This window comes from Limulus polyphemus, unplaced genomic scaffold, assembly GCF_000517525.1.
Source record: "Limulus polyphemus unplaced genomic scaffold, Limulus_polyphemus-2.1.2 Scaffold568, whole genome shotgun sequence".
Taxonomy (NCBI): Eukaryota; Metazoa; Arthropoda; class Merostomata; order Xiphosura; family Limulidae; genus Limulus; species Limulus polyphemus.
The window spans coordinates 26,557-47,309 of NW_013666178.1; the positions used below are offsets into that span (position 1 = coordinate 26,557).

The window sequence follows — 20,753 nt, forward strand, 5'->3', positions numbered from 1 at the left end:
CCTGTTTAGACTGCTTTTTTAGCTGTCTTATGGTAACTTTTGTAATATGTTTATCATGGTAGGGTTGGAATACTGTCCGTTGTTGAAGGAAGTGGCCAAACGGGACACAGTAAGGAGTCTGTTGTATTTCATAAGCCTGCCCAATGGTCTTTCCCTCGGTTAGTCGCTAATAGTTATAACGTTTTACAACCATTCTTAGTAGTATATGTGTATCTTTTTCATTACCAAAGAAATGGTCTTTAGAAACGATGTTTATACTAAAAAGCCACTCGCTGTCATGCCACTTTGAAAATTGGAGATATTCATTCTTTACCATTTTCTTACAGATTAACATCAATATGATTATATGTTTTAGTTTATGAAGCTAAAAAAAATAGACTACTATATTATATATGGAAGCAACTGGTGTGTACTACAAATTGACCAGTCTATATTATGTAAATATATGATGTGTTCTACAAATTAATCAGTCTATATTACATAAGTAAATGGTATGTACTACATATTAATCAGTCTATATTACGTAAGTAAATGGTATGTACTACATATTGATCAATCTATATTATGTAAATATATGATGTGTTCTAAAAATTAATCAGTCTATATTACATAAGTAAATGGTATGTACTACATATTGATCAATCTATATTATGTAAATATATGATGTGTTCTACAAATTAATCAGTCTATATTACGTAAATATATGATGTGTTCTACAAATTAATCAGTCTATATTACATAAGTAAATGGTATGTGTTACATATTAATCAGTCTATATTACGTAAGTAAATGGTATGTGTTACATATTGATCAATCTATATTATGAAATAAATGGTGTGTTCTACAAATTAATCAGTCTGTATTATGTAAATATATGATGTGTTCTACAAATTAATCAGTCTATATTACGTAAGTAAATGGTATGTAATACAGGCCCAGCGTGGCTCAGTGTCTTAGTCCTTTGGATTAATATTCGGACGGTTGCAATTTTGAAGCTGGCCGCATCATGCTGTTCTGTCATTGAGCAAGACTTGTTTCAATTTACTCAGCTGTATGATGGGTACCAAGGTATCAGCTGTGATAGACTGGCATCCAGTCCAGGGGAAATGGTCACCCTTCTCACCTGCTTGTGTCATTAGAACCAGAGTTCGAAAGCATCGGCATGGCAAGAACTTTACTTTTTAACTACAAATTGATCAGTCCATATTATGTAAATAATTAATATATACTACAAGTTAATCAGTTTATATTATGTAAATAAAGGTGTGTACTACGAATTAATCAATTTGGAAATGTATGGTGTGTACTACAAACTTGTGAATTATAAAGTTATCGTAGGATCGAAATGTGATTTAATAACCGTTGTTTATATATTTATTTTAATACCGTTTTCTACACTACACGGAATCATCCATGTTGATGAAATGTAGCCTCAAATTAATGTAACTTAAATTTGTTAAATAAAATATAGGCTTTTATAACAATCAACCTTTCACCCAATTAACTTTTCTGTTACGCGTTTGTTACTTTTTTGCCACATTCACTATCTATATGTGTTACGATTAGAAAAAACCTGAATTAATTAGTAATACATTTTAATGTAATAACATCCTTATCACAAATAACCCAGTACTAATTTTCTCAGATTTGTTGTATGTCTTCCCGTTATTTGAACATAAATAACCTTTCTAAGAAGCAAATTTCCCCGAAACAAAATATTTTGGAAATGAAAAAAAAGACACTACAACACAGGAATCATTGCAATTTCTTAAGCGTGTAACTCAGTTATTATAAATATATTTTTCTTACATACACGATTAAATAAACGTTACCATAATGGACAACAAATCATTGGTTCGTCACTATAAAATAATGGTGACAATATTTCATAAAAGAAATAATCGCGAATTTTTCTTGCTCTATAATTAACTCCTAGCATGTTAAAACTCTGGGGTAAATCAGCAACCACTGGGAGGCGAGGTCTGATCTCTAGGCTGAAAGAGTATTACTCTCAATCATGAGCATTGACATTCTACAGATATTCCAGTCTGGTAAGTATCCAAGGAAGCAGGCAGTTAGTAGTGATATGTAAAACTAAATAAAAAAGGCAGAGAAAATGTGGCTATAAATTTTACCAATAAATTAGAGTGTATAAAAGACAAAAAAAAATCGTAATGTTATTTGGTATTATATTCTCACAGCTCTTATATGTAATCCAGGTCACTTCAATGATTTGTATAATATACAAATCATATTAGACACTTGATAAAACTTTTTGTGGTGTGCCAGATATTCTAAATAAATGGTCTAGTTTTCATTAAGGAGGTCGAACAATATAAGTTAGGAATGGTTTGTAAAATTAAAGTGAGCGATTTGTTAATATCGGTATATCTTGGAAAATTAAGATTAATAATCTTACTACGTTAATACACTTTAAATCAGATAAACATTTAACTTTCAGTGATTCATGTTAATATACGTTGACTGATTTAGAAGGTTTAACTTTCTTTGTTAATAAACATTAAATTAATATGCTGCAAATTATTAAACTAACTACGTTAATACACTTTGAATTTTAAGAATGATGATCCAAATGTCTTTCTTAGCAACACGTTTGACGTTCTAAATAAATACACGTTGGCTTATCTAGAAGATTGAATTTTCTATGTTAATACATAATGGAACTTTAAAACGATGTAATTTCTATCTTGATACATCTTGTTCATCTAATAGCTCGAGATTTACCTCTTACAACATTAATATGTTCTAATTTTCTATGTTAATAATCCTCGAATCAGGGGAAAGATATATAGTCAACAATTGCAGGATTTATGGTAGATAGAATATAGACAAAATCAGTTGTTAAGACCAAACATGAAAGAGAAAAATCATATCATAGAGCATATTCTACTTTGTTTTGTTTTTTTCGAAATTACATGGACTTCTGCAAAGTCACAACTCATTCTTTTTAATGAACTTTGCGTGCTAAAAAGAACGAACCCACCCAATCTTTGTATAAGCACGTGCCAACCATAAATATGGGAGATTGCAATGTTTACACATGTTATCAATGAAACTAATCCTTTACATATGAAATGAGCAGGTGCGTAAGGTGAAATAGATATATACATAGATTGAAAGTAAATTATATATATATATATAACAACGAAAAGCTCAAGATGTATCTTAACATATGAATTCAAGCAATCATGAGCTGAAGATTAAGTTGTCCCCGACCACATGTTGGACAAGTTTCCAAGGAAAAAATTAGATAGCTATTTTCAAGGTAACACAAGATGGATAGTCAATTTCCAAGTAAAATACTGAAAGAGGTTTCTAAGAAAATATATTTCCATATAAAATGGAATATAGTAAATTTTGGCACGAGCGCGTATTTCTTCAGGATTTAATTATGAGTCCACTTCTGACTTTTATGTTTGGTTCATCCTGTGGGTTAGCGGTACGTTTACAGACTTACAATGCTAAAATCCGGGGTTCGATTCTCCGCGGTGGACAGAGAACAAATATAGTCCAATGTGTAGTTTTGTCCTAAAGCAAACAAAGATTCATGTTTTGTTGTAATTTTTGAAAATTGACTAAGTGCTTAGATAACTCATATTCAGAGTTTCTTTGGACAAATATTTGTTTACCTTGTTTAAGCACAAAGTTACAAAATGAACTATCTGCGCTGTACTCACCACAGATATCAGACCCAGATTTTTAGCGTTATAAGCTCTCAAGCTTACTGCTAAGCCACAGAGGAGGTGAGGAGAAATATTTGAGCAAGTGAAGAGCAGTATTTTAAGAAAGGAAAACATGATTACGCACCATTCCTTAACACCTTATATCTTACACCCATAGTAAAGATTAATAAGAATTACCTAAATCTTGATTATTTCACATAAGTAACGTAGAGAGACGTTAACAACATTTATACAAATACCGTGTACTTAGCCAAAGAGAAGATGAGCTAAGTTAAATATCAAGTCAATATTCAGCAAAACCTTACAGACTTCGTATTTTGGAACAGATCGATCAGTACAACAACATTTTATAAAATGTTTTTAACTTTCACATCTTTACTTTTTAAATATATGATTTTTATTAATGATTTCTTTAAGTGGGAGGTCTAGCAAAACCATAATTAGTGTTTTTTTACGTTATCACTTACAAGACCATAGCAATCTCAGCCGCCCAAAGAAACTGGTGATCTAATGGCAATATTTCTAGGCACACATTTAACCCATAATGATTCAATGTAAAAATAGACTTCTTAATATCAAACCTATCCTCACTCAAAAAATTGGCTTACACGTAATTCTTAATTAGATGATGCAAAATACACTTCTTTAAATCAAATGTAGCCTAACTCACCACGTTAGCCCACAATTAAGCCATAATGAGATAATGTAAAAAATATACTTGTTTAAATCAAATCTAACCAAACTCACCAAGTTATGTAACACCAGTTATATCAAACAGAGTGAATTGTATATTTCACAATCTGTTACTTGGAAACTAAAAAGCATCAGAAGAACTTTTTTCATAATTATCTTTATCTTCAAATGACCGACGTTCAGTCTTTAACATTCATAAAGTGGTAGAAACAGAAATTGTATTATCCGTTTTATTCACCGTGCATTTCCTTTTAACGTATAGACTATCAAAATAATTCAAAATATCAGCAATAATATATAATGAAAGCTATATAAAGACTTGTTAGTTCCCTTGCACATAAATGTTCATCAATATAATTACACATAGATAATACATTAGATAAGCCTTTTGGTAATGATGTAATACTTCTATCTTGTAATCAGTAGAAACCCACTTTCATAATTTGAATTAATTCTCCTCTTAGCATTTTTCCTTGTTATATTGAACCATTTCAAAACATTCTCAATATCAACTGTATAGATGAGCTTAGTGAAAATCTTTATATGACAAAGCACTAACGCCACAATTTAATTCATGCAATGACGATTGCCGTATTTACATGCCCTCGACTTCGTATGTTTAGCCTTCTAAATAAAATCAATAATGAAACAGTGAGTTTTACTGAAGCTGAACCACTTCTTTGAAACATAAAGTTTTACTGAAGTTGGACTACTTCTTTGAAACAAAGAGTTTTACTGAAGCTGAACCACTTCTCTGAAAGATAAAGTTTTACTGAAGTTGAACTACTTCTTTGAAACAAAGAGTTTTACTGAAGCTGAACCACTTCTTTGAAAGATAAAGTTTTACTGAAGTTGAACTACTTCTTTGAAACATAGAGTTTTACTGAAGCTGAACCACTTCTTTGAAACATAAAGTTTTACTGAAGTTGGACTACTTCTTTGAAACATAGAGTTTTACTGAAGCTGAACCACCTCTTTACTGCAGAGTGAAATTAGAAGACAAATAACAAAAAAAATACCACGTTTCCTGTTTTAATTTTGTTGTTAAACCTAAAGCTTCACAACGAGCTCTCTGATTTCTGCTCACAGCGGGTTTCAAACTGTTGGGATACTCTTTTACCAACGAATAGTGGGATAGATCGTCACATTATAACGCCTCCACGGCTGAAAGGGAGAGCATGTTTGGTGGGATGGAGATTCGAACCCGCAACCCTCAGATTGCGAGTCGATCGCCCTAATCATCTGGCCACCTATATTAATATCGTGAAGGTTTAGTGCCATTATTTACCTTTTATCAAAAAATAAAATTTATCATTTGGCATTTTCCACGACATCCTAGCTTTAGCGCCCTCAATCGTCATTTATGTGCAAGATGACAAACTCAACTTCTGTGGCATTGGATATGACGAGTGAAACGTATTTAACACTCATTTAGAAAGATTTACAAACCACTTGTACAAATTTTATATTTTATTTTCTTAAACACCTTAAAGCATACTTTCAGACAAAAATATTCATTAAAAATTATGTTCCTCTTCCTGAACGATTGGATTGAAACATAATGTTTAAGAATGGTAATTCAAGTACTGATATTATTAGTTGCTTTTAAAAAAAATAAGTAAAAGCAAATATTACTGTATATGTCTTCAATTTCACAAGTCTAGTTGCTTATTAACGTTTAGATATTATTAGCGAGTATAAAATTCACATATTACACAAACTATTATAATATTGCTGTAATAATTTATCTCACAGTTCAATGGTGTTAATATAATAATGGCCAAATAACTGCATATCGCTAATCGTCTTATGAATTACGATGATCACTTACAATTACAATTTCCTTGCTAAGTGCGTTAATTTAAATAGTATTAACGTAATTTAAGACAGCTAATGAACCGATTGGTGTTTTCCAAATATTAAATACATTTTCTCTGTGTTTAACTCTTAGTACGAACCATAGTTGTGGATATAAAATTTCATGTGCCTAACTTCTTCCGATCTCCGTAATGGAGGAAAATCGTAAACAAATAATATGTAATATGGTTCTAATGTATCTCGTGGAAAATTATCTCTAGATATCTACTGTGATTAGAAAACTTGTTTTTTACTGAACATTCTTAAAATAAGAACTTCTCTAGTTCTGGGTTATTTTGACTTTCTTCAAGATAGTTTTCGTTATTCCTTAAAGCATGAAGTGCTAACTAGAATGTTAAACCTATACTACAATAAAAGATACGATTTATAACCCCATATAAAAAAGCTCAACGTTTCGGCCTCTAACCTTTTTGTTTTGGGTTACAGCTGCCAATGAATTCAGTGCAGTTTAAGTATAAGATTATCTATACAACTGTGCAGTTGGTTAATATTATCAAAAAGCAATATTTACAATTTTACTTTAAAATATTTCAAATCATAAAATAAACAACATAACTATTTCCTGTCTATGATTCAAGCGAAAACAAAACGCCACATTTAGGCAATAGGCAACTTAGTGGCAAACAAACAAAAACAGTTAATCACCACATGCTGTTTTATTTTTCAAACTAAGAAATATGTTAGCTCAAGTAATAAATTTTTGATATTAGCTACTCCACGATTTGAAAATGTGTTAGATCTTCAGCACCTTTAACAGAAAAATTTTGAAGAATAGTTGCTTACTGCCTTTTTATTCCTGCCGTGTGACTCTCAGAGTGATGACCTACGATTCCCATTTCTGAGTATTTCTCAGCATGGAAGACATGAAGGGGAGGACCATTAATTAAAATGAACAACAGGGAGTTGAGAGTGTTTACCAACGTTTTATTTTTCCTGTTCGTAAGTATAAAGTTTATGACACTAGATCCACGTTTACATTCAACAGCAAACCAGGAATTACACCAACGGCAGTATATTACAATCAGATCGTTGTTAATTCTTTGACGCACCAATAATAAATTTTAAGTCGAATCTCTATATTCTTTGGACTTCTTTATGGTAAGGGAGCTTAAAGAACTTATTTTATATTATTCCATTTGCACAACTTCATGATTTTGTCATATAAAACACAATCCTTTCATTCTCATCTGATCTTATAAGGCAGCATCTTACAAGGCCTCTTTATAATCAAATATTTTATCGATGCTGTCCGCTAATACTTAAAAAAACCGGACTGTGGAATTCGATAATTGTTTCGGCTTTGGATGGTTCTGTAATTAATACTCCTTTAAATTTACTTGTTCTTGAGCACTTGTCTTTCATTATATTGGTGTTTTTATACGCTGTATTTCATAGCATATATTGCTTTTAGTACAACTCGACCCTCACTTTTGTTAGTAACAGCAGTGGAATCTGAAGAGATAGTGATAAGATGTTTAGGGTCTCTAGAGCATTCTTTATGATGCTTAACCTCACCACAAATAGCCTTTTTAACTTTTCCATTGGACCAGTAAATTTGGTTTCATATTCGGTGTACCATCTGCCAAATACTTTTCAAGCGTGGGGTAATATTTCCACTGTGAGATATTACAGGCGCATGAGATGACATCCAGAAAATGTCAAAAACTCGACCAGTCTTACGTAGTTGGGCACAAATAACAGAAGCAAAAGCCTCAAGTTGCTTTTGATTACTTGGACTTCTAGAACAAAAAAAAGAGAACCAACACTGACAATGTCTGAAAATAACTTCTGCCATTAAAAAGTCTGAATGACATCGTGGACTATAAACTGAAGCTTATGGTTCATATAACTAAATTATCGTTAATCCACTGACTAAGAACTGCTTTTGTGCCTTTCTACAGTCCTTGTACACCTACTGCTCGGCCTGGCATGGAAAGGTGGTTAAGAAGCTCGACTCACAATCTGAGAGTCGCGGATTCGAATTCCCGTCCCACCAAACATGCTCGCCATTTCAGCTATGGGGGCGTTATAGTGTGACGGTCAGTCCCACTATTCATTGGTAAAAAGAGTAGCCCAAACGTTGGCGGTGGGTGGTGATGAACAGCTGCCTTCTCTCTAGTCTTTCACTGCTAAATTAGGGATGGCTAGCGCAGATAGCCCTCGTATAGCATTGCACGAAATTCCAAACAAACTAAACAATACCTGATGCTCCAACTGTTGCAAAACCAATAAACCAATTATTGATACCACACCTGTTGGAACTGGAAAGAATTTCCTCTGAAATCGCTGTGCCAGTTAAATATTTCATATCCACTATGTCAAAAAAGTAGATATATGGTATACCTTCGAATGGAATTTCCACATATACGATAACACACGATTAATTTGAGGCTGATGTACTCTCATCCAATAGGATATTGAATAAGTTTGCAGATTTGGTTATATTAATTGAAGTTAGGTGGGAGTTTTTCCATAACATACTACAACACATTATGATATATATAGTCAGGATAAATTATTTTCCAAATTTTAGTTTCTTGATACTCTGTAACTATATAAATGGCAAGCTTCACCTTAAATGATAGATTTTCCTATAATCCTTACAGTGACCTGTACTTTTTTTCTGATTTCCCATTCTCCATAATTCAGTTTTTCTTAAAACAATTTTCTCTATGGCTTGTTTCTGTTCTACTTGTATGATGCCAAAGCATTTGACGTGCAATTTGCATTTTCCATAATAACTTATCTTGTCATCAATTTTTTTAGTGAATATTGCTGTTATGTACATGGTGAGCACTTTGTCAATGTGAAGTCATTAAGAGTCCATGTTGCCAAATCTGGCCACGCTGTAGCTAACGACTTCCATCTTGCTAATAGCCCTGTAATGAAGTTTTCATTGCAAAAGACTCCATTGTAAGACAATCATGTCTAAAATACACACTTCCTCCCTGATGCTTTTCAAAAGCCATCTCGCATACGAGAACAGCGGTTTCCAGATCCCGTTTCAACAGACTGTTCACACAAAAATCCATAGACTTACTTGACTGGTATGTATTCGTACGGAATAGCATGAATACACGTTTCATTCTTCAGCTGCTTGAGGTCTGAGATAGCTGATCTGATATATCATGGAAACAATTTGTGTACACGCGACTTGTGTTAGTTTTTCAGACAAAGATCCTTCTTCATTGTGTTGCATACTGTTCCCTGGAGTACGTGAACTGCTTTTGCCACTGAACTTTGTATTTGTGGATTCTCATCTGTTACAAGTCACCACACTTGGGTTACCCCAGCTGAGATACGAACTTTTCAGGTGTCTTTCTTAATGGTCCTGGTGCACCAACTTAATCCATATTTTGTTATTTTCCAACGCCATTAAGTAAAAGGATATTTCCAACGTAGAAATTATAAATCCGTAATCTAAACAGAACTTTATGCTCTGAACGTATGAATATTTGTAGTCAGAAAGTGCTGTTACACATTCTTCACAAAAGTGATCAATTTTTGGTAGTATTACACTACATACTAATTGCTAATCAATGTCAAATGGTAGTTCTGATACTTGCCATTCTACCATGAATTTATGTCAGCTGTGGTTGTCATGTGATTAGCAGATTCAAAATAGGTTTAATATAACGTACTCAACTCTCTGTAGCTGTACTGTCATGACAAAATTGAAACATTTTCAAGCTGATTTGATTTTTTCAGCGAAAAGGATTCTGTGATTGTTTTTCTGAGAAATTAGGGGCGCCCATTTTCCATGTTGTAGAGCTCTGTATTTCGGAGCTGATGAGCATAGTTGGAATACGTGAGATACCACAAAAATATTCTCCGTACATTTTAAGCTGTTGGTGCGTTATGAGAGTGACAGTCAATCCGTTAGTGTGGAAGGTGGATGGTAGGATGCTACTCTGGCCGTCACCGACTTGTCATTTCATCAAAATTAATGATGGCGACAGACAACTTTAGTAGCATGGCCATAACTATATAATATCAATACAAATGCTGAGAACTTGAAAGAACGGGATTACAGCCTGTTTCTATTAGTTGTATATTTCAGTAAATACACTACATGCCATTCTAAAATCTTGTCAGAAAAAGCTTGCCTATATCGTTGTGTACGCATTTCACTATAATGAGTAAATTTTTGTACAGAAATTAATGTGTTAATTTAAAGCTCCATCTAAAAACCCTGAACAAGCTACAAGTTGGTTCTTTTCGTAGATTTAATTTGATACATATGAACTGTACTTTCTGGTTCTTGAAATGTTTGTACGATTACATCAAAGTTACAATTATCATATGAATCAAGTTGACAACACTTCAGCCAGTTTATGTATTTCATACATACGAAACTAAGCTAATTGTGACTAAGCTAAAGCTCTCATATCCCGGGAACTAAAAAAAATGGGCAGATCTATGTATGAAAAATACATAGTCGTAGAAATACACCCAACCCCCAGATACCCCCTCGCCAAATGTGTTAGAGGAAAGTAGTTTCTGGGTTGATTAACGTAAAAAGTAGTTTGAAAAAGTTAGGTAGTTGAATAAATTGATTTATGTTAATCTTGACGTACAAAATACTTAAAGTTTTCATATCTGATACAATAACAAACAAAAAATACAGCAATAAAACAGATGCAATGTAAATTCTTAAGCAAGGACTGGAGAAAAACTTCTTAAAGTAGTCAGCCAGTATTTAAATAAATTGTTGTTGTTTTTTCTCTTTAGTCTCTATAGCTTCTTTACACTTCTGTTACAAAAACAATTTAGATTTATTATGTGGTATACCAGTGTTTAGAGGATTTTCTGATTTAGAAAGGCTGCATTTGTTTTCAATTTTCGAGATTATGTAAACCAGTTGTGAACTGGGTCTGTCTGCTTCTCCAACTTATAATACAATGTACATTACAAGTAACATCATACAAAAATTATTCGTATTATAGCAGTAACTCAATCCTCAGTATTGTGTGAAACACTTTTGTTTATTACACTGACAAGACTGTACAAATGCTTGCTTCACTAATTTTGTTGAAATTTTTTACTTCATTGTGTTTGCCAATCTAGTATGACGCATAATTTCTCTGAGACTGGTTGTAATGACGAACAACTGCTCTGAGACTGATTGTAATGACGAATAACTACTCTGAAACGGTTTGTAATAATGACAAGCAACTGCTCTGAGATTGGTTGAAAGAGAACCCGAATAATACAGGATGTATATGCCTTGCAAATGCTGTTTTATTGTAACGATATTTTCCCTGGAATTTGTTCAAGTGATTGTTTGAGTCATTATTCGTGTGAGAGTGTCTGCAACTATTATTGATAAAATCAGTGGTTACTGCTTGTGTGTAATGGCAAAGAAGTTTGTAAAGAAGAGTTGGTCGTTAAAAGTGTAGCCATATCAGTGTATTTACGTCAGTGTAATTCTGAAGAGCTATTAATGTGTGTTTGTTGAGTTGCATCAATAACTGGCCTATGAGTAATGAAGGCTGTCAGTATGTGATAAAAAGTTAGCGGCAAAATGTGAAAGTGTTGTAAAATGTGTAAGCGAGGGATTATCTGTACCGAAAAAACTATTTTGTTGGAACTATTAACTATGCACATTCTCATGCTAATTGTTTTTCTGATATAGATAATTCACTTTGTTTTCTATTTATTCGGATGTATTTCAATTTTAAGTTTTATTTGTATCCTTGATTGTGTATTCTGTATGCTCCTGAAGAAGAATATATTGTCAGGTCAGGCCACGTCCCTGATAAAGACAGTGTGTACTGACATCTTACGGGATTAAAAATAAGACCCGACTTAGAAGGGCGGAAGAGCTTCTCGGGAAGGGGGAGGGGTGCCAGCTTCTGGTTTCTGACCCCAAGATCTTCTGGGTATCTTCGCCTACTTGGCATTTTTGTGCCCTTTCCGATGGCCCACTCTTGTCTGAAGTCTTCTTCTTTTGCCCTGTGGTCATCTCTGGCTAGGAAATAGAGGAAGGAATAGGTGGATCAATTTCTGGTCTTGAACTGAAATCTCTTCATTGTGTGGGTAACTATGGTAGCTTTGGTTTAGTTTGGAAAGCCCCGCGGCTATGAACTTGTCACGTCTTAAGGATAGTTAAAGTCGTCTTCTACAATAAACTCATGCATAGTCAGAGAAATGTAGGAGGGACAAAAAAAGCGCTACATGGACCTTGTGAACGCCAACCTAAAAAAGTGTGGCATTTAACCGGATGCTTCGAAAAAGACACAACCAGCTGGTGCGCTACCATAAAACAGGTCACCCATGTAGAAAAGATACGGCTACAGCAGAACATAGTTCATTTAAAAGCACATGTGTATTACACTTGATCGTGAGTAAAGCCTTAAAGGACACATTTGAGTTGTCTATAGAATATGGTCATCATATTCTAGTTTTGTTTGAATCAATATTTAAATCTTATTAACAACCTTAAAACTGTGTGCTATTAACTCGCGTTTAAATTATTTAGAAGATATAGAATGTGAAATGAGCTTATATTGATCAAACTGTTATTACGTATGAAAAGTCAGGGTTAATATATAGAAAATGATACAATTCAAACAATAGTTTTTTTATGTGAAAGTACAATAAGACAATGGTTGAATCAAGCACACGATTTGAGTAATCTATAACCGTAAGAATAATTTCTAGATGTATACAAAATATAGAGTATCTCAATAAAATTAACCTTTTCACTTATTGGCTAATCATTATTGTGACATCATAACAAAAAAAAGTCAATCTTGTTGCTCCCTAAAATAATAATATTTTAATTTTCGAGATCTCATATTACAGTAAATAATTTTTCTAGGATAGCACGTGCCTGAATAAATTCAATCATACAACGCTTCTTTTATAGCATTTGATTTCCTGTTTACAACACTGGTAATGAACAAACACAAAATTCTTTACGAAACTAAGCTTTATTTAGTCTTCAATCATACGCGTGTATGTGTGTGTGTGTGGGGGGGGGGTAGATAGAGAGGAGAGTTTTATCCAGGTTTTTCAATGTAAATTAATTTTATAATTCTTTCATTTCCTTCTTTTACTACACATTTGTTGAACAAGCTTCACAGTTTATAAATCTTTAGGCACAATAACGATCTTAATTGAATATAATTACTGTGACTGGGGTGTAATATATATAAGTCAGTTCAATGAATGTGTGGTAAAAAGAATAAAATTCAAGTGCAGTGAAAAATCTGGATAAAGCTGATTTGTCTATAATAATCATGAGGGGGAACTTATGCTTTGCTTAAATAAATATACATCCACTTGCACATTTACCACATTCCACGAAAAACACCCGCTTACTAGACCATAAGGTTTACTTTTCTATTATTTTTCACTATTTTTCTTTTGCAGTGAAAGAGGATGCAATTTACATACGTTTCAGTTTCAATGAGAAATCAGAAGAAATAAATTTTAAGTTATTAGTAAGGTACATTTATGTAATAACTTCTAGCAGAAGGGATATCTTCAATAAAAATTACAATGAATAATACCACCAATGTCTGCTATGACCACTTTACTCTAGGCCATCAGTTGGATATATTTGCTGTTAGTGATGTTTTCGGTTCTATACCCAACACTTAGTTGTCTGATGTCTAACTGAAGCTTGCGTAGCAACTCACGAATGATAGTACATGTGAGAAAGTGAGCTGTCTTCCACAAGACCGTTAAAAGGATGAATTTCCTTTAAGTATTCCTTTTTACAAGAGGAAGTCATTTTAGATTTTTTTACCATTAGATTCTTACCAAACTTTCAATACCTATTTTTAATCGCTTTAAAAAATACGAAAACTGATCTGAATATTTTGATCAAAGGTAATAAAATCGGAAACTAGCAAATTTCAATCATACATTGATTTCTTTCGTCAGAAGTAATTAAGAAAAATTAAACGGAAGTCGCTATATAATGATACTTATAGAGGAAACTTTCAAAGAATTAAATAGCCTAAACTTTTTGAACAGACGAAATTGGAACGTTTATAAAAGTCTTATTGTGTTACAATACAAATATTTTCATGGATGACACACCGTCTTGTTAAGTTTAGATGTTTCACAAGAAGTTGAGATCGAGCAGGATTCGAAGCATTTGTTCAGTAAGCAAAGTCGAGGGCTCGAAACTTGCATTTCACAATCGCGTCGTTTGTAAAACATCTCACCAATATATATATATATATATATATACAGTATAAAAAACACAAACACATGGAAAACATCTAAATGTTAAGCTTCAAATAATTTAAAGGTGAAAACAAAGTAATAAATTATACATACTTTTTTCTATGTTTAACTTTTATAATAATGATGGAAAATATAGTTTATGCATAATAAAAATCTATTTCACACAAAGCTGTGAAAACAGCAGGGCTTCTTTGTAGCATTGTGAAGGAGCTTAACAATGTAGATTGTTTAAAGATGAGTTCTAACAATAGTCAACATTCATTAACTGAAAAAAACACATTATGATTCATTATGGACTGACAAAGCGAAGTTTGACAGGCAAGGGTACCGTTCACAACAAATTATCTGTCATCCCCTTATATATGTAATCAGCTAATCTCTTCAAAAGGCGTAATAAATATATAACAGTTATAGATCAGAAAGTCATGATTTATGGTATTTAATTCTAAAGTATGTAATAATTTAGTGAAGCATTAAGATATTTGGATGACCCATTACTGATGAACAGATTGTTGAGATGCTTATACTTAAAAATGACTTGTGTGATCGGCTTAACACAACAATATTATTTTGATGATTATGCGGGTATGTATTCTTCTGTTAGACATACTGCAAGAGGGAATGTATACCTAAAACTTACGGTAAGCGTTTCAGGTATCGAGTATAATGGTAAAGATATTCCAGGTAAGGGAATTTGTTTGTTTATTTGAAGATAGGCACAAAGCTACACAATGGGCTATCTGTGCTCTGTCCACCACGGAGTCCGCAGACGTTCCGCTGTGCCACTAGGGGGCCTGCAAGGGAAGAAACATATTTCAGGTGATTTGTGTGTAGGAAGATGTTTTACAGTAAATGTGAATAATGAAAGAGTTAAAGCTGGTAATGTGCATATTGGTAAAGACATTCCAGGTGATGCGTATATTGAAGAGTTGATGTGCTTGTAAAAAGAGATAATACAGAAAACTTGCACGATAGGAAAAGGTATTGTAGGTAAAGTGCATGATAAAAGAGATAAACTAGGTAACGGGCTTTCTTTAAAAAACTATCCTAGGTCATTTTAGGTTCAGAACAGATAATTTAGGAGATGTGTATTTTGGAATAAGTAATGTAATGAAGAAGTTGGAAAATATATTCCTAATAATTTGCATTTTAGAAAATATAATATAGATAATGTGCATATTGAAAAAGCTATTCTATGTAATGTGCATGTATAAAGATATAAGGAAGTGTTTCTGTTGGAATATATACATTAGGTAATGTTGATGATGGGTTCCCCGCTGGAACATCCGTAAGTGTATGGATTTACAACACTAAACTCAAGGGTTCGATTCCCCTCGGTGGGCATAGCAGATAGCCCGATGTGGCTTTGTTATAAGAAAAACACACACACACACTTACGCTTATGATGGAAAAAGAGATAAGTCAGACAGTGTCACGTTGATGAAGGTATTCCAAGTATTGCGCATTTAGAAATTGAGAGGTAATCCCAGTAATGTGCATATTGATAGAGGGAATTCAAATAACGTATATGTTGAAAGATTTATTGCAATTAAAATGCTTCTGGGAAGAAATATTTAGGTGATGTTTACTGTTTAACTGTATAGTGTTTAATACGTTGTGTAGATTATAAGGATCGTAGTTTTCCACTATTGTTAATACTGTAGCTTAAAACTTGCACTTATTAATATTTCGTTTTGAATATTCCTGCAAAGCTACACAAGGGCTATTTGCGCTAACTGTTCCTAATTTTCATATGATAACCTAAATAAAAGGCAGCTAGTTATCAGCACTTACCGCCAACTCTTGGGATACTCTAATCGAAAAACAGGATTTAACTGTCACTTTTATAATGCACCCACGATCCCAAAATGCGGAATGCGGTTTTGTGGCAACGAACCTCAAACCACGGATCTACGGATTCAGAAACCGGCACGACAACTACCACTCCAAGTCTGCACCGATTAATAGCCATTAGAGATTGTGTATATGGTAGTTTAACAAGGAACAAAGTAAAATGCTGTATAGGCTGCTAATACGTATATTTAATAACATGGAGATTAATATGATACTGTGTTTTTATTTTGTAATAATACACAGGTTAATTGTTTTTGTTTTAGAAATAATATGCTATCTGTGCCATGATTACTTTGGTGAATCGAACGTCAGATTTTAGCTTTGTTACTCCAGAAACTTACCGCTGACCCACCGGCGGACTACATAGGTTAATAACGCTGTTTTATTATAAACACATTTGGAATTTTTTAACAGTGCTAAGGTTATTACGCTCTGTATGTTACTAAGAGTGGTTAACCTTAATGTATAGATGTCTTCCTGTAGGAGAGCGGTAAGTTTACGGACTTGCAACGCTAGAAGCTGGGGTTCGATTCCTAATGGTGGACAGAGCAGGTAGCCCAATGTGGCTTTTCTCTAAAACAAGCAAACAAAATAATGTATAGGTGATTACGCTGTAAAAATTGTGAATATAGTTTCTCTATATATATTTTACACCACTTATTTTATAAATAAAGACTGTTTAAAAATACACAGGTTGGTAAACTGTGTTGATTATAAGTATAGTAAATTAGCAGTAGATAGGCACCCTAATATTTTGTAATAATTATGAATGCACAGATTACTATGTTTTGATTTGGCACAGCTACACGGTGGACTACATGCGCTGTGTCCGCTGTGGGGATCGAGCCCCGATATATTAATACTGTGAATATGTAGCTAATATACAGTTATGACAAGAACGAACGTAATATATAGTTAAATCTAATTTCAAACTACATTTATTTAGAACAGGAATGAACTAACTATATTTTGTAAACAATAATGCAGTTAATGTGTAGTTAAAACTAGAATCATGTTGGAATAAAAAAATAAATTACTGTTTTGTCAGAGAAAATTTATATATTTCAGCAAAAATATTTTAGTCTGTTTAGTACAGTTAATATTCTTGAATATCAGACGCTATTTTAATACCAGGTTTCTATATAATGTCATATTTTATAACTTGTAAGTGTCTGCCATATGTTCAGAGGCTATAAGATTATGTGTTCATACAATGATCCGTGCGTAGTTAAGTTTGAAAAAGCATGTTATTTCAAAATCTTTGTTTTCAAGATACCGTAATAATTATATAAAACCCTGAAAAAAAACTTATGGAAAACGTATATTGAATTTGTCTTTAGCAAAGAACTAGACGTCAAATTGAAATCAAATCTTCACAGAGCACGCAACGTAGGATTATGAGTAGCCGAAATCTAACATTAGAAACCTCAGTCCATTAACTCCAGAAGGAAGAAAGATAATAAGAAGTTTTCAATCTCTAAGATTGTTCAAAGTTCTCTAGTTTGTTCTGTTTTTCTACCATACTTCTTTCTAACGGTTAATTTGTTCTTATATTACATCAAATTAGCCGGAGCAGCGTTCAAGCTACACGAGTAACAATACCGTACATTAGCAAAAACTTTTCCTGGCATACATCATGCAAGGCAATTAAACCTTTACATTATTAATTCTCTTATGTTTAGGATATGGCGTCCTACCACTGTAAAATACCTGTACTTTCAATATATTGTTTGCTGCACAATAGGCTATCTGTGCTGTACCCATCGTAGGGATTGAGTCCCGAACTTAAGTGTTAATCATGTATTTTTGAATCTAGTTATTCAATAATGTTGTTGTTTTCATTTACTCTTAATTTCAACATTCTTTTATCCAAAGAAAACAAATTATAGGAGGTAACAAAAAAGTAGTAATTACTAGAGGATAGGTAGTCAGCAACATCATACAATACCAGAGGATAGGTAGTCAGCAATATCATACAATACCACAGGGTTTCTTACTGGCTTTTTGAACCGAAAGTCAAAATTAATTGTAACAGCTGAAAGTGGAACAGTTAAGATCAATTAATTTCTTTATCGTAAAAACAGCCCTTAAGACGATGTTTGAGAACCTCCCTAATCTAGGGTGATGTCATGGTAGTAGCTCAAGTTCGTTCGTACATAAATAAGAACAAAAGTCAAAGAACTGGTTCAATTTCATGTTTTTATTCAACGAGATAATGAAAGACAAACAAACCAGTTTACTGTGCTTTTGTATCTGTACATCACTATTGTTTATATTGTTGATAATTAATCTAGGCCACACTTTTATGTAAATAGACAGGAAATCATCAAGCCGCTTTTCCAAATGACTATATAAAAATGTTTTTGCGTTTAATATTATATACAATTATCTAGATCTAAGAAAAACGAATTTCGTTTTATCATTTTCTTTTTATTTGTCCCTTTTTTTTAACGAAAACCATCTCGGAAATGAATTACTTATAAACTCAGCTAATTTGAATAATTATTGTTGTTGATGCCATTTCGGGAAAACATTTAGTCTTTGGGAAGAAATCCAGGAAATATGTAGTTGTGAAACTAAATTATTTGTTAATTATAAAAATAATGAGTAATTTTTGGTTCCGCTGTGCAATATAAAAGCATGTTGGGTTATTGTCACTGAAGGATCACGTGAAAGGCCAAGTTCCTGACAATATATTTCCAATTTCCGTAGCTTAGTATATAATACCATCTTTTCATCATCCTGTTTTTGGATACTACAGAATCTTCTGTAACTGTCCTAAAGGATATGGAGATATGAAACTTATTTTCCTATTCTACGATCTTGAAATTCAGTGATGTTGATTGCGTACCTTCCTAATCTGATTTAAAGGCTTGAAAATAGCATAAATTATCCGTGTTGTAAAAAAAGTCGTGTAAACTCGATGATCAACACATGGGATTTTATAAAAGCGGTTTATAGTATAAATGATTTTCTTTCGCACGAAGAACCTCAAGATTATTTGTATTCACAGTATTATATGTATGATGATTGTTAACAAGAACAACGCTCTCGAGTTATTCTTTAATTTAACATCATTAAAATAATTCAGATCATATCATAAATAATCCAAAGTCTAGTACTATTTATAAATAAGCTTAATCCAAAATCACAGTATTATGAAAGCGTTTATGTACAGTTACGACCAAGAACATACAGAAGCGGTTTATGCCATCTCCACCTGTATTTGTCGCATATATATTTTGCGTGAAACTTGGAATTTCTTGAGCTGCTTTTCTATCTATCTCTGTTGCCTAAAGGAAAACTTCAAATGGAAACATTTCAATAATTAACCGTTCCGTTTTTTATACAGTATACATATATATATATCAAATTTAGGAGAATTTTCCTGATAACAAACTTTCCTCTACATCAGTTTGTTATCAGGGAAAATCAAGCTAAACTTAAAAAAAAACTTGCATGTTTTATTCCTTTTCGCTACTAGCTTGAACAGCAAGATTTGAGAGTCACAATATTTATATCAGGAAAATTTTGTTTTTATTGCTAGAGAAACAAAATTTGAGTATAGAACTGACGTCTGTATTAAAATGTTGAAAACATATTGACTTGTGCTGTTTTTGAACTTCATATCGTTCTATAATGTTCTAAAACAAAAAAATATACTCTAAATTAAAACAATTCATATTGGTTTTAGATTACTACTTTTTCGTTACCTCCTATAATTTGTTTTAGTTGTATGATGTTGCTGACTACCTATCCTCTGATCAGTAGCGAAGGTTATATCCAGAACCAACGGTTTGTGACCTAGCCATCTACAATTCAACAAAGTCTCTTAATTTTACGGAAGGTATCTTCTTCCGTACAGGTCTCCGTCTCGTTGGCTTCTGCTTCATGTGGGGTTCATCTGCTTCATCAGGAAATGTCCTATCATCGGTAACAGTCACATCAGTGGTAGTAACTTCATCAAGAGCTTCACCGTTTCTCTTCTCAAAACTGAGTAGAGTTTCTTCTTCAACATTTTTCAGGTGACACATCTTCAGCAGCGTCATTTGTCCTGTTGTTCACTTCATCCCAACTGAAATATCCTGGACCGTGATAACACCAAAGCCTGTTGGCATGCACCACTTTTGGCTTACCTCGCCGACCACATTTTATCCAGAAAGTCACGTCTGAGAGACGATCCACTATGTCATATGGGTCTTTCCATGGAGAAGACAACTTAGGAGACTTCCCTTTGGTCTTCTAGGGATTATACAACCGTACCTTGTCTCCTGGTACAAAGCTGACTTCAGTAGATCTCTTATCATATGTTAACTTCATCGAATCAGCAGACGTTTTCAAGTTTGAACGCACTTGATGGTGGATATCATCCATCCTTTCCGATAACACTTTCACAAACTCTGATACATTCTCAGGCAACTC

General features: G+C 33.1%; 1 protein-coding gene across 1 annotated transcript in view; it reads right to left on the reverse strand.

Annotated features, from left to right (window-relative positions):
- The window catches only part of LOC106459150 (potassium voltage-gated channel protein eag-like), a gene marked incomplete at its 3' end in the record, with an annotated part of 96,006 nt that overhangs the window by 25,351 nt on the left and 49,902 nt on the right, over window positions 1-20,753 (reverse strand). The window lies entirely within an intron of this gene.